Source organism: Typopeltis vanoorti, chromosome 22 (genome assembly GCF_054136105.1).
Source record: "Typopeltis vanoorti isolate ZY-2024b chromosome 22, IOZ_Tvanoo_1.0, whole genome shotgun sequence".
Taxonomy (NCBI): Eukaryota; Metazoa; Arthropoda; class Arachnida; order Uropygi; family Thelyphonidae; genus Typopeltis; species Typopeltis vanoorti.
In genome coordinates, this window is record NC_143570.1 from 55,487,501 (window position 1) to 55,501,638 (window position 14,138).

Consider the following 14,138-nt stretch of genomic DNA (forward strand, 5'->3'; position numbering starts at 1 on the left):
CACTTTTGGATGGTGCTGTTAAACACATTATTCACTTATTATCACAATAATATCACTGTTTTGGGTAGCAAATACTTTATAGCATACATAAACATTTCGATACAGTATTAAAATAATATCAAATTCCTGATATGACCCTAAAGGGGTGCAAGGATACTATAAAAATACTATATGAAAAGTTTGCATTACTAAATTCTTATTGATAATTTTCTTCCATTGTCTTATTTGTTAGGATTTTGATATTGTCAGATCATATATTTCAGTCCTCTAAGATACTTCTAACTGCATCACTAACATTCCTCCATATATGTCTTATTTGTTAGAACTATAATATTGTGAGTTCATATATTTCAGTCGTCTAAGATACTTCTAACTCCATCTGGATTTTTGGTTTTCCTCAAGATCCTTTTCCTGTCATATCTGAACTGAAACATTTTACTTGTTCTATAGATTCTCCATTTTGGATGCAGTTGATATTTTAAATATTCCTAGCTATGTTTTTTATTTTTTTTAAATATTTTTATCTTTTTATTGCTAATTTTCATGCCAAATTTATTCAATCTAGTGTTAATGAATCCTGCAGATTTATACTGGACAATATTTAGAAGTATATCATTTACATAAAGTAAAGAAATAAGTTGAATATCTCCAATTTTGATTTCAAGCCTAAAGCCATTTTCCTTTAGAACGTGATCCACATAGATAAATAACAGTGGAGATTAAGTATTTATAGTTCTAACAAAGTAAAAACTTTAATTTTAACAACTGACTGATAACTTAAACATATAGATTATGCACTGCACAATACAATAACGTGTTAACACTATACAACTAGAGCACTTCGAAGAGTTTTTCTCTAGGCACCTATATACTTTTTCCAGATCTACAATACTTAAATAAAGACCATGTTATATTCCCATGACTTCTCCACTATTTGTCTTAAAGTGAATATCTAATCCTGATGACTCCTATTTGGTGTGGAACCAACTTTTCCATAAATTTTTTTCTCCCTCTACTAAAGAGCATGCTTGCAATAAATGTTACCTGAAACACTATCAGTAAAACTCCTCGGTAGCTGTCACATTTCAGTTTTATTTCTATTTTTAAAATGGGTACTACGAGGGCTCTATACTCCAATCATGAGGAATTTGACCTTCTGCCTTGACTTCTCAATGGGGCAGTCACTGTAAAACATTTATAGCATTTACAACATTTCAGGTTTCTAATATACTCCTTGATACACTTAAGGTAGAAGTGTATCAAGGAGTGCAACTCAGTATTTAACTGAGATACACATTATGTGTGGGAAGGCTATGTGTTCGTCGTACATGTTGATTAATTTTAACAATATAGATGAGAACACAGACCGATAAGAAAATAATTATTTATTAACTTATTGCTGATATTTCGCTAGTATTCTATCCAGCATCTTCAGAGCACAAAGATCCTGTCACAGTACGCAAGACAACAACAATCTGGTATAACAATGGGACTACTTTGAACAATTGTAATGTACAATACAAAAGTTCTAATTAGGTGCCATCTATGCTGAGGACAAAAAGAGAGAAAGCAGGTATTAATTTGGTTGTAAGATGACCGTCTCACAAATCTTTGGCAAATTTATACAGCCATACTTATTGAGGTTTTGAGTATGTTTCAAAGTTTCTGTTGATTCCAGGAACAACCTCTCTGACTTATAAAAGCTTCTGTGCAGCTTTTATTGCATTGTGTAGGGATTGCATTTGTCAGGCTTCTTTAAGCGCACCAAAAATTCACAAAAAAGATATTCCGTTACAGCCAATTGTTGATGGGAGAGATTCTCCAACCTCAAACTATGATATCACAACACATAGGAAAAACAGAATTATTTGTAAAGAATAGTTTGCATTTCACTGAAAAGGTAAAAGATATTAATATAGAGCCTTCAGACATCTTAGCAAGTTTCGATATAGTCGGTTTCTTCGCCAATGTATGCAAAAATGGCAGTGGATCTACTTGAAAATCTTTACCCACCAAATACTGTAGAACTATTCAAACACCTTTTTCATTTTTCAAGACAAATATTGGAAACAAAAGAAGGACTTGCCATGGGTTCCCCACTCTCTCCAGCCCTAGCCAACCTGTTTATGGAAAATTATGAAACTAATGCATTAAAAACCAAAAGTTTGGCTACGTTCTTTCAAAGAGCATCTAAACAACTTGCACCTCAACATAAAATTTACTATTGAACTAGAACAACACAAAAAATTACCATTCCTTGATATCCTTGTCAAAGTAAATGAAAAGGACAAAAGGTTATTCTTCTCTATATACAGAAAACCTACCACAATGGGAAGATTTTTAAATGCCACTTTACACCACCATCCATTGCAAAAGATAGGCAAAATTAAAACTTTATGAGACAGAACAGGCAACATATCTAGCACAAGAATTAAAAGAAATGAAGAACTGCACTACCTGACACAGAAGTTTGAACTTAATGGTTTTGAACCCAAGATGATCAAAAAAATTCTTAACACATCTCCTGCAACTCCCTTACTTAAACATGATTTCAAGAATGCAATCACGCTGCCTTACATCGAAAATGCCACACACAAAGTGGCTTTGTTATTCTGCAAGTACAACATAAAAGCAACTACTTTTACCTTTACAAAAAATATCTAGATTCCTACATACACCAAAACCTCCACATCACCCCATGAAAAAACCAGGCATCTATGAGACTCATTGCTCTTGTGGCATTCGTTATGTAGGCCAGACAGGAACATCGGGAGAGATCTGCATGTCTGAACATGTAAAAAACGTTGAAAAAAGAAGAGAGCAAAAATCAGGTCTGGTTAGCATTGCACACAACCACTACTGGCCATCAAATACTCTGGCAACAGACAAAAATTAAAGAAGCCTCATAAATGCTTAGAACCCTACACAATGCAATAAAAATCAAGGCTTAACTTTACATCAAGTTTGGTCTGCTTGATGCATCAAAAATTTAACTGCAACGGACCTAGGATATAGCATGCGTGATACCACAGAACGTGATAGCAACAACTAGCAATGTTCCAATACACATATAGTAACGAACATATCATTTGTATTCTGGTTTATCAATTATTCAACAGTTGTGAAGCTATAAAAAACATCTAACGTGTAATTAATCATTAATAAGGTTTTGTGGTGTAAAACTTATGTACCCTTACCCCTGATGATAAGTCTTACAACGCTTGAAACTTGCGGGGTTTTAATTTGTTTATTTTTATTGTAAGTAATCTATATTACAATGTGTCTCAATACTGAAAACTACCTACAATTCTGCCACCTTCCTGATATTTTCTTCTATATTGCTATAAGTGTTTAAGTATATTCTGTTTAAGTACATTCACATGCAGGTTAGCTTTCCTACATTTCTATATTCTCTTTGAACACATGCTGACTTTTGCTAGGAACTTGGATATATTTTTGAGTGCATCATGAATTTTGGATTTTTTTATCTTTGCAAATAACTAAGAAATTAAGTTTCAAGGCTATTTCATGAATGTCTGATTTCTTTAATGCTTGTGTAAAACGGGTGATTTTTATCCATTTTATTGCATTTTCTTAGAATTATTAGTGTTTTACAGTACATAATATCATCATGGTTTTATAGAATTTAGTATATTTCCTAATATACCTGTTGAGATATCAGAATACTAAAGTTGTGTTGTAGATACACAAAATAATACATTAACAACAAAAAGAATTGGTAAATGAAGTTGGAACGAAGGTGGCTTGTCCCACTGAACAGGAACATGCCAGTATTACAACAAATGAGGATAGTAAAATAAACTAACTCAAAATCTGAAGATGAAAAATGTTATTAGACAACGTGGAAATTACAAAAAGTTGATAAATGCTTAGCAAAGCATTGAAAGGGCAAGAATGTTAATCAGAAAAAGGAAACACCACAAATTAGCAGAGGTAATGATAATAAAGTATATGTAAAGTAGAACACACACAAAAAAAGTTATATGTCATGGCGATTCTCTTATAAAACATGCCATTGATGACTGTGCTACTATTTCAAGTTTTTCCAGAGAAAATCAAAAACATAATGAATGCAACTTGAAAAGAAAAGAAAAATGGTAGTTCTTGAGAATAAGAACAAATAGTTTAACTAGCGATATATATACAGTATGAAAGATAAGATGATGATGAATTAAGAAGAAGGGCTATGATGTCAAACAATATGATGCACAGGCAGTGTAGAAGGAATGGCTGCAAGTTTTTGGATACATGGAGTGATTGTGAGGAACAATGAATTTGTATGAGGGATGGCCTGCACTTGAATGTTTTGGTATCAAGAGTCTGGAGAAATGATTTATTGGTATGAGACTTAATACATAGTTAGAGAAACTAGATCATGATGATAGGATTGCTGATAAGATGTAAAATAATGAAAGTGGTGCAGTGTGCATAAAGATGATATCAGATAAGAAAATTATAAGGTGCAAGCAAGAAGAACTACAAGTACTTTATTGGAAAGCTAAGTCTGAGTATGAAAATAAACTCGCTCTGTAAAGCATTAAACATTATACTGCAAGTAAAATAATTCTATTGAATTTGGATGGGCAGGTAGCAGATGCAGATGAGATAGAAAAATGGGCATAATTAGTTGAACTAAGAGCTATCAGTCCAGAGTATACATTATAAAGTTCAATGATACCTCTACACTGGATGAAGAAACTGAGGTATATGAAGAAGAAGCGTTGCATGAACTCAAGAATTTGGCAATAGGAGCTGACGGGATATCAGCAGGGATAATATCTCTGCTTTGATCAGTCTGTATAATTTGAACTCATCACAGAAAAGATTCCACAAGAGTGGAAAGCATACATGATAATCCAACTGAACAAGGGTGGTTCAAATACTAGTGTGTCCAAATATTGACATATTAGTATTTCGGAGGGGAGCCTGTGTAGCTCAGTGGATGTGGCATTTGCACACCACGGCGCTTGGCCGCACAAAGGAAGACTTGGTTTCGAGTCTAGTCGGCAACTAGAGGAAATTTTTCTAAGCCTTTTTTCAACCAGTTCCCGAGTTAGTCGATCTCTAGCACGAGCAAGTGGGTTTTTTCTCCCAAAAACTCGGATTTTTCGTCCTGTAAACTCAAGAAAATCTACCGTAGAACCCACATTATTTCAGACATTAAATGCAAATGTTAGGGTTAGGAACCACGAGATGACACAGTGAAGAGTCGTCACTCTTCACTGCGTGCCGCTTAATTAATGATAGCCTTGGGCCAGCTATTTGATTGGGTACCAGTAGAGATTGAACTGCCCACTCAGTCTCCAAAAAGTTAGATAGGGCTAAAAGCGGCCTCACCTACTCCCTTGTATATATGGGAATGCAAAGGCGTTAGCTGATTTTTTTTTTTTTTTTTAAGTATTTCGAAGTGGTAGTAAATAATTTGGAAAAGATGGCATATAGAAATGGATTGACAAAGAATCTATATTTTGCAATAAACAGTCAGGGTTTACTGAAGGAAAGTCACGTTTGAGTAACATACTCCTATTTTATATTACGACTGGGTTAGACAAGAGAATGGATGCACTACTGAAGGCTGCTGCAAAATTAGAGGATATGGGCTGAATTATGAACTATTAGCTTGGATAAGGAAATGACTAACTCAGATATCAAAAAGTGGCATGTGTGTGTGTGTGTGTGTGTGTGTTGGGGGGGGGGTCTGCATGATTTAAGGTGACCAATGGTGTATACTAGGGATCAGACCTTGGTTCATTATTATGGAAACATATGGAAACATCTGTTTCCATATGTTCCAAAGGTAAACAAGGCAATCAGGAATGTGAATGCCCTGCTTACAGAACAATCTGAAGAGGCTGTAATAGTTGGCATGTGAAAATAGTTGTCAGTTCAATGTTAGTAAATGTAAAGTTATGCACTTGGGTGTAATGCAATATCCAATAGCATATTATATTGGAGAGATTATGTTAGAAGAAACTAACCAGGCTAGATATATTGGAATTTTGAGTAGACAGTAAGTTGAAGTTCAGGGCCATATAGAAAAGACTGCAAATACAACTCAGAGGATAACTGCAATGATGAAATGAACACTGACATTTAAGGAGAATGAAGTCATTTTGCTTCTTTATAAGGTCTTAATATGACCCCATCTGGAATACTGTGTGCAGAACTGGTCACCTGGTTTCCCAAAGTGATGCAGATGCAATGTATGGCATGCAAAGGAGAGGGTTAATGATGATATTAGGACTGTGGAATGTACATTATGAGAAGGGATTGATATGTCAAATGCAGATGCTAGTAGGATACTAATAAATGGAATTTTTCATTTTATGGAGAGTGTGGAGAGAATGAGAAGGTATATATGGAAGATAATAATGAAAGTAGTCAAGAAAGGGGTAAAAGCTAGATTTGCTCGTAGAGCAATCATGCATTAAAGCAAGCTGTCATATCTTCTCGTGAATTTTCACACTGCAAGCAGTGTGAAAATTCACGAGAAGATATGACAGCTGGCACTGAGAGAGATTTCTGGGTTTCTCAATGAGTCCCTGACTTCATGAAGGTCTCTGGTAACAACAATAACTTCATCATGAGCCTCCCTGGCTCAATCAATTAGTCAATGTTTTCATCTACATCTGCCACTGAATCTACAAGGTTTGGTTCTTGTAGGCCAATGGGCCTCTCCATGTAAAAGCATCAAATTAAAAATGAATCAAACTTTTAGATGGTAGAAGATTTTTTTTTCTGATTTACTCTGATATCCTATTAATTATTACAGCTATTTTTAATGAGCAGATCAAGAGAATTTTTAAAATTTCAGTGTTTTAAAATTAATCGCAACTTATTTCCACTTAACCAATCAATTTTCATGTTTAGGCATGCACTTTTTTGATATCTCATTTGAATTTTCAGACAAACTATTTTTTTTTCCCCAAGATTGTAGTCATCCTTTACATGTTCTGAGTGCACTTTTTCTCCATTTGGTACGCTACACCAGCGCTTCCCAAACCGTGGGCCACTGCTCCCCTTGGGGGGGGGGGCTGTTAGTTTTGGCCGTGAAATAATGAAAACAAATTTAAAATGTTTTAAGACTAAGTGTGCCATGTCAAATGTGTAGGTAAGATGATAAAAATGTAATATTTGTATTTGATTTTTGCGATATTCACTGTGTATGTTTTGTATTGAATATAAATATAATAAATATTATAATAATATATGTCTGTATTACAATTTTTTTTTTCAATGGGGGCCATGAAATATTTTAATTTTTCCAAGGGGACCTTTGCATCCATAAGTTTGGGAAGCACTGCTCTACACTACAGGCCTAGGTTCAACGTGTAATATGTGTGTCCCAAATTACATTGAAGTATTTCTTCCATTTTTTAAAAAAAAAGCCTCAAAATTAGTAAAAAAAATTAAACAGATGACTTTGAAGCCTAAAAAGTTATGTAGAAGAATCAAATAAAAATTTTGAATGCTTATGAGAGCTACTCTTATTAAGTGTTTATAAAGCAAAAATCTCATTATGGATTTTTATACCTTTAGCCTAGGTAACCAATCTTATGAAAATAAAGAAACCTGCAACTTTTTTTTTTTTTGCATCTTCAGCATATTTAGTACAACCACTTATAAAAATTTTGTAATGTGAGTAATCATGAGTAATGTGCAATGTAATAATAGCAAATAGAAAAGTAAAAATAAACAAATGAGTTTATGAGGGGAGAAAATAACATTATATGTGTAAAGCACTGATCATCTTGCTCTTAATATTCAGGGTCAGCAATATAAAAATACAATGCCTGCATGGCTAAGAGCAAGATGTTCAGTGCTTTACACATATAATGTTATTTTCCCCCCCTCATAAACTCATTTGTTTATTTTTACTTTTCTATTTGCTATTATTACATTGCAGTTTTTTTTAGTAATGTTTTATTCTACTTTTATATTAATGCTGGTGAAATATAAAGTCTCAATGTGTAATTTGCTTACTTCACATTGCATTGGAGATCTTAAAAGAAGACTTTAAGTGGATGTATTAAATATGCTGAAAAATGCAAAAAATTATGGTTTTCATTTTGCTGACTTCACACCAATTGCCTTATTATGGGAAGGGCCACTACCCAGACCTGTTGAGATTCTATAATACCTTATTCCAGACTGCATACTTGACCTCTTCATCCATCCATCCATTTCACACCTGTTCTAAGTAGAACAGAATGTCAGAATACATTCTGACATTCCAGTAGTTTGGCTAATGTGCTGGTTTAAACTTGTTATCAGCATTAATGGAATAAACATAGCACAGAGAAACAATTAAACACAAGTTTAAAATAAATTGTATATTTTGTCTCAGTCACAGATATATCATCAGGGATACAATCTTAAAATCACACACAAAAATACTCAAAACAATAAGGAGAAAAAAAAAGACTAAAAGCCTAAAGTCCTATGAGGGGATGCTCCCTCTGGTACTATTGCTTAGCCTTAACTGTTCAGCAGGAAGCCTAAGAATTAACAATGTTAATGAATTAATCATTGACGAGCAGAGAATTAAAGTTTTCCAAATCTTGGGAGGTTTAATATAATGATATTTATTAGGATTCAATTGTTTTTTCCCCCCAATCTCCTGCAGATTTAAAAAGTCTTTCAAGTTTATATTTGTTGCAGTAAAGCATGATTCCCCCCCCCCTTTTGATTCCATGCAAGGTATCCGTGGCTTGATCAGCTAAATATGATTGACCATAGCTATACAGTGGATGTGTATCTTGTGTTCTTGCAGGTGGATGTTGGCAGATCTCAGAGTTGGACATAAGATAATTTCCAAAAAGATAAAACCTTATAAACATCTGGAACAAACAGGAAAAGGAGTGGATCCTAAGGAGAATGGATAAAGAGAGCTTGTTCAGATGAGGTCTGAAACCAGTGCAGAAATTATAAGTCTTTAGATTTCTGCCTTTTTTTTTTAAGGTACCTAAGATATAAGGAACAATAAAAGCACTATCATAGCCTGTATGTTGAGAAGGATGTGAAATGGTGGGAACAACCAATTTGTTAAATTTTTTAGCATTGTAACTACTGGACAGGAAGGTCTGGCAAAATAAAGAAGAATTCAGCTGAAAGGAAAGCATGAGTAGAACAGAGATTGGAGGCTCTGATAACACATCTTTGAAAGGAGGGATGATGGAAAAGTTTATATATGTATCTACCTGTGTGGGGGTTTCTGTAAACTGAGAAAGAAAAGGTGACATTGGGAAGACGTGAATAGAGCATCTAGAGAAGGAAGGATATTATTATTTTCTTTTTCTATAATGAAATGGATTCTGGAGTGTTGGTTGTTGAGGTGGAGGAGGAAGGAGTCTAACATGTTTAATCCATGTAGCCAAATAGAGAAAACATCAATATATCTTAGTCAGATAGAAGGTTTAAAAATGGCAGTATCAAGGGCATGTTTATCAAAATGTTCCCTACAGAAATTGGCTAGAGAGGGAAACCCATGGCTGGGAGCCCTCTATCTGTTTATATATATGATATCTTTAAAAAATGAAGCAGTCATCACGGATGAAAAAATTGAAAAGATCAGTGATATCAGAGGAATAAGCATTTTTCAGTAAAGCCAGTGTCACAAAGGGGGGATAATGATAAATAAAAAGCTAACATAAAAAAACTCATCATGACATCGTTATTATTTTAAACTAAATTTTGGATTAAAAATTTGAAAGGTGGAGAATTTTTAATCTAAGATGAAATATGAACAGTAAGTAGGGTTAAAGATTTAGCTAACTGTTTATCTAATATAAAGGGGGTGGGGAATCAATAGCATCCCCTATGGGCAGAGAAGGTTATCAAGTTTATGAATTTTAGATAATCCATATATCTGGAGGAGGGATGTTTTTTTTTATTTTTTATTTTTGGAGGCCAAGATGTGACATTTTTAAGAGCCTTTATAAAATTGTCTTCTAAGGATTGACAGCATCATAATCCTGTGGTCTCTGAGCAACACATTCATTTTCCTATTATAACCACTAACATTGATGACCAGAGTATCATTACACCTGTTGGCTCTAGTGATTATTATGTTTTTGTCTTTGCATAATTTACAGAGAATAATGGAACTAGCTGTCAGGTAAATTTCTTTTAAGCTGCAACACATGTGTAAAAATGTTGGCTGTATTTAGTCTGGCATTATCAAGAATAGTATGTGACAAGTTGCAGATGTCACATTCTATATTTAGTATGAAGGCTAAGATAGAATGTAACGAGGCATTAATCTACCTAGTTTAAAGCCGAGGTGGATGAAATAGTGAGACCAAATTGCATTCTTATCCATGTTATTCAATGGGTGTTACAGAAACGTATCCAGATTTAGATGGACGTCTATAGATGTCATGGCCAGTTGGGGGAGTTAATAAGAAGCTGCAGCTGAGGTTAAAGATGCTAATTGGTGTTGAGTCTTTTTGACAAAAGGTTCAAGGCAACTTGAAGAAGCTCATTCTGCAGTTAGGGAAAGAAAAAAAAAACTTTGAAAATTATTGTATATATTTTTATGCTTATCCTTTATTTTTAGAAATTCTTTATGAGCGTATTCTGACACTGCCTCTCAGAGATAGTTATTGGGTAAGGCCCAAGCAGCATTGATCTCCTTTCCATCCAATTCCTCATTCCACAATACTGCTGCAAACTGTTTCCTGAGGTTTTCGTGATCATCAGCCTTATAGTTCCATAGACATCCCTTTCTAACAGGAGTCCTCACATGGCTGGCCATTTCCTCAATCATTCTCACAAACTAGTGGAACATTTTGACACCCCATTTATAATAACATTGTGTGATGATCAAATCCAAGACCCATAATCCTAGTGTACCCTCTGTTACATACTGCACAGAAAAGTTGTCTCTCAAAACTTCTAGAAATTCATTCACTTTGACCCTAGTTTGTCTCCTCATTCCAATCCATATAATCATAATTAAAATCACTCATAATGATCATTTAATTCTTATTTACCAGGTTAATTTGCCTCTACATTTCCTTATCAAAGCCCTCCACTGGTCTACAGCAACACTTAACCAAATACTTCACCTGTCCACCTCTATTTCACACCATACTAGCTCAAAACCACTGCTACCATTTGCCCCTTGCGTCTCCATCTTAGATGGGCATAACTCCTCTGCTACCATCAACAGTCCTCCTCGCTTTCTACACCGTCTTCACAAAAAATATCATATTCATCCATTTCTATTCCTTTCAGGATGTCATCCTCATTCAACCATGTCATGCTATTCTGACAATTTTGAGCTAATAAACTCAATTAATGAATGATTTCCTTCTCCTTATTTTGAATACTTCTGGAAAGAGAAAACAAACACAATAAATCATTTCTAGTTCTATAACAATTCCTACTGACACCACTTCTTGGATATGACTACTCAATACCCCCCTTTGGTACTTTCTTCTGTATCCTACAACCTCACCTCATGAATCCTACACCCTTTACCAGACCCAGAAAATGCACATACATCCCTGTCCATGATTCTGGACAGGGATGTATGGACATGATTCTGTTGTATATATATCTATATTTAATTTGACATCTTCGCTAATAAATGTACCCAAATAGCTTAAACGTTTTACTTCTTCTAGGTTCTCCATTCAGAATGCAGATGATTTATCAATATTACTGCTTAGTTAATTGCAGTCTTTTTACTGCTGATTTTCATACAGAATTTATTACGACAGTTATTCAAATTAGTAAGAAAATATTTCTGTAGATTGTATTGGACTTATTTAACAGTATAATATCATCTACAAAAAGTAAAGAACTAAGTTGAATATCTTCAATTATGACATCAGGTTTAATGTCACTTTCCTTCATAATAAGATCCATATAAATGATGAATAACAGTAGAGATAATGTGCACCCTAGTCACACACCTGATTGAACATAATTGAGAAGTTAATCAATCTTCTTATATCTCCTCTGATCCTATCTGCTGAATTACAACTCAAACACAGACTATGCACTGCTCAATATGTTCCATTCACACATACAACTGTAGCATTTTAAACAGATTTTCTCTTGGCACTTTGTCATTTACCTTTTCTAGATATACAAAGCTTTATTGCAGATCCTTGTTACATTCCCATGATTTCTCAATTATTTGTCTTAAAACTGAATATCTTATCCTGACAATCTCTGTTTAACCTGAATTTAGCTTGTTCTTCTTCAAGCTCCTTTCCACAATTTTTTTAATCTTTTCTCAAGTATTCTTGCATAAATCTTACCAGAACACTCAGTAGGGAAATTCTTCTATGATCCTTACATTCAGTTTTCTTTCAACGGAAATAGAACAGTATGAGATGGGTACTATAAGAGCTCTACTCCTATAATCTGGAATTTGACCTCTGATACACTTCTGAAGTATGCAATATGCGTGTGTATATGTGTGGTAGTCCTATCATTGAGAAGTTAATCAATCCATGATACTGCATTGTTAATCAATCCTTTACTGCATTGGATGGGCAGAGAGTAGAGGAGAAGGAAAACACATTAGCAGTGTATTTAATGATTTGTAAATTGCACTCTTCAGGAAATACATAATAATTAAGACTCTTCCAAAGATATCAGTAGAACAAAAACTTCCTCTGAGTTTGGAGGTGAACTGTGTAGGTATGTTGAATATCTGCTACATGCAGATTGAGGAATTGATGATGCCAATTGTGATGACCAGTGACCATAAAAATATCTGAAATTCCAAGCAGCTGACACTGAACATCTGTATGCAAAAGAGAATGAAGTCATGAGATGGGCCATAAATCAAACTATATGTTTTCTTCTGTACTGAGTTACTTTTTAAGAGCTCTTAGTCACTAACCCAAATAGTAGTAGACTATTCAATGGTTGGACAGATTTGCAATTTATATAGCATTAATAGCTCTTGAGAAACAAAGTAATGTCTTAAATGAAAGAAAACACTAATTTTTTAGATGATGAGTACGTGATATTTGCAATATATATATATGCCAAGAAAGACTGGAGATTAAAGTTAATTCATGAAGAGAAATCTGGTAATAGTCCAAAAATTTGGGAAGAAGCAAGTTCATTATTGGAAGAAGTAACACAGAGCTTCAGCGCTTTGTAAAACAATGAAGTTTTACAAAGACTACTCCTAGATTCTTTACTGCGATCTGCACATTCTGGTCTGATTTTATGTTGTTAGCTTTTATGTTGTTAGTTATCTTTAGCTGATAATGATCCCAACAATGTGTAGGCACAAAGATGATCTGGTTACTGCAGAGAGAGAGAGAGAGAGAGAGAGAAGAATTTTGACTTTTGAGGTTTACTTCGATAGTGCATATCACCAATCACATAATCTTGAATAAAAAATCAGCCCCGTTTTAGGTCCTAATATCTACTTACAATATTATTTTGACAGTAGACAATTTTTATGCCCATTTGACTGTTGCTAATATTTATCCATATGAAGTTATTCATTCCTAACATTGTTAACCTTATAAGTATTCACTTAACAAGTGATAATTTATGAATTACAAATAACACCATATATCACTATTAATTCAACATGATAAACTCCATTCTCAAAACCAACTAATAAGGTTCATATTTAAAATGCAATACAAATCTTGGGATATTTTAGTTTTAGGAAACTAACAAAAATTTAGCCTACAATGAACTTTTCATGAAATTTAGTTATTGTCACTGAAAGTGTGCAGATCCACACCTTATCCGAACAATAAAAAGAAAACTCAAATCAATTAAACATACTTTCCCCCAAAGGTCTTGTTTGAGAATGATGTATGTTTTGTGGATCTAAAAAAAATTCTATAGATGGCAAGTCTAATATGATTAATGTATAACATCATTTATAGTTGAACATTTTATCAACACATGCATGCATCAGTTCTGTAAGCATTGCATATTAATGCATAAAATGTCATAAAAATGGAACATTTGAATCCTTGCCATTCTTAATAAATGTAATGTCAGGTTTAAAGCAAGATCTTAATAACTGAAAAAATAAATAAAATAAATGAAAGTTCTCTAACTTATAGAATTTATAAGAATAAGCTTTTTATATTAAAAAAATCTACTTCATGATAAAGAGATCA

At 33.8% G+C, this 14,138-nt stretch overlaps 1 protein-coding gene across 5 annotated transcripts in view; it reads right to left on the reverse strand.

The window, feature by feature from the left end:
- The window catches only part of baz (par-3 family cell polarity regulator), a 503,422-nt gene that overhangs the window by 163,194 nt on the left and 326,090 nt on the right, over nucleotides 1-14,138 (reverse strand). The gene's annotated exons all lie outside the window — the stretch shown is intronic.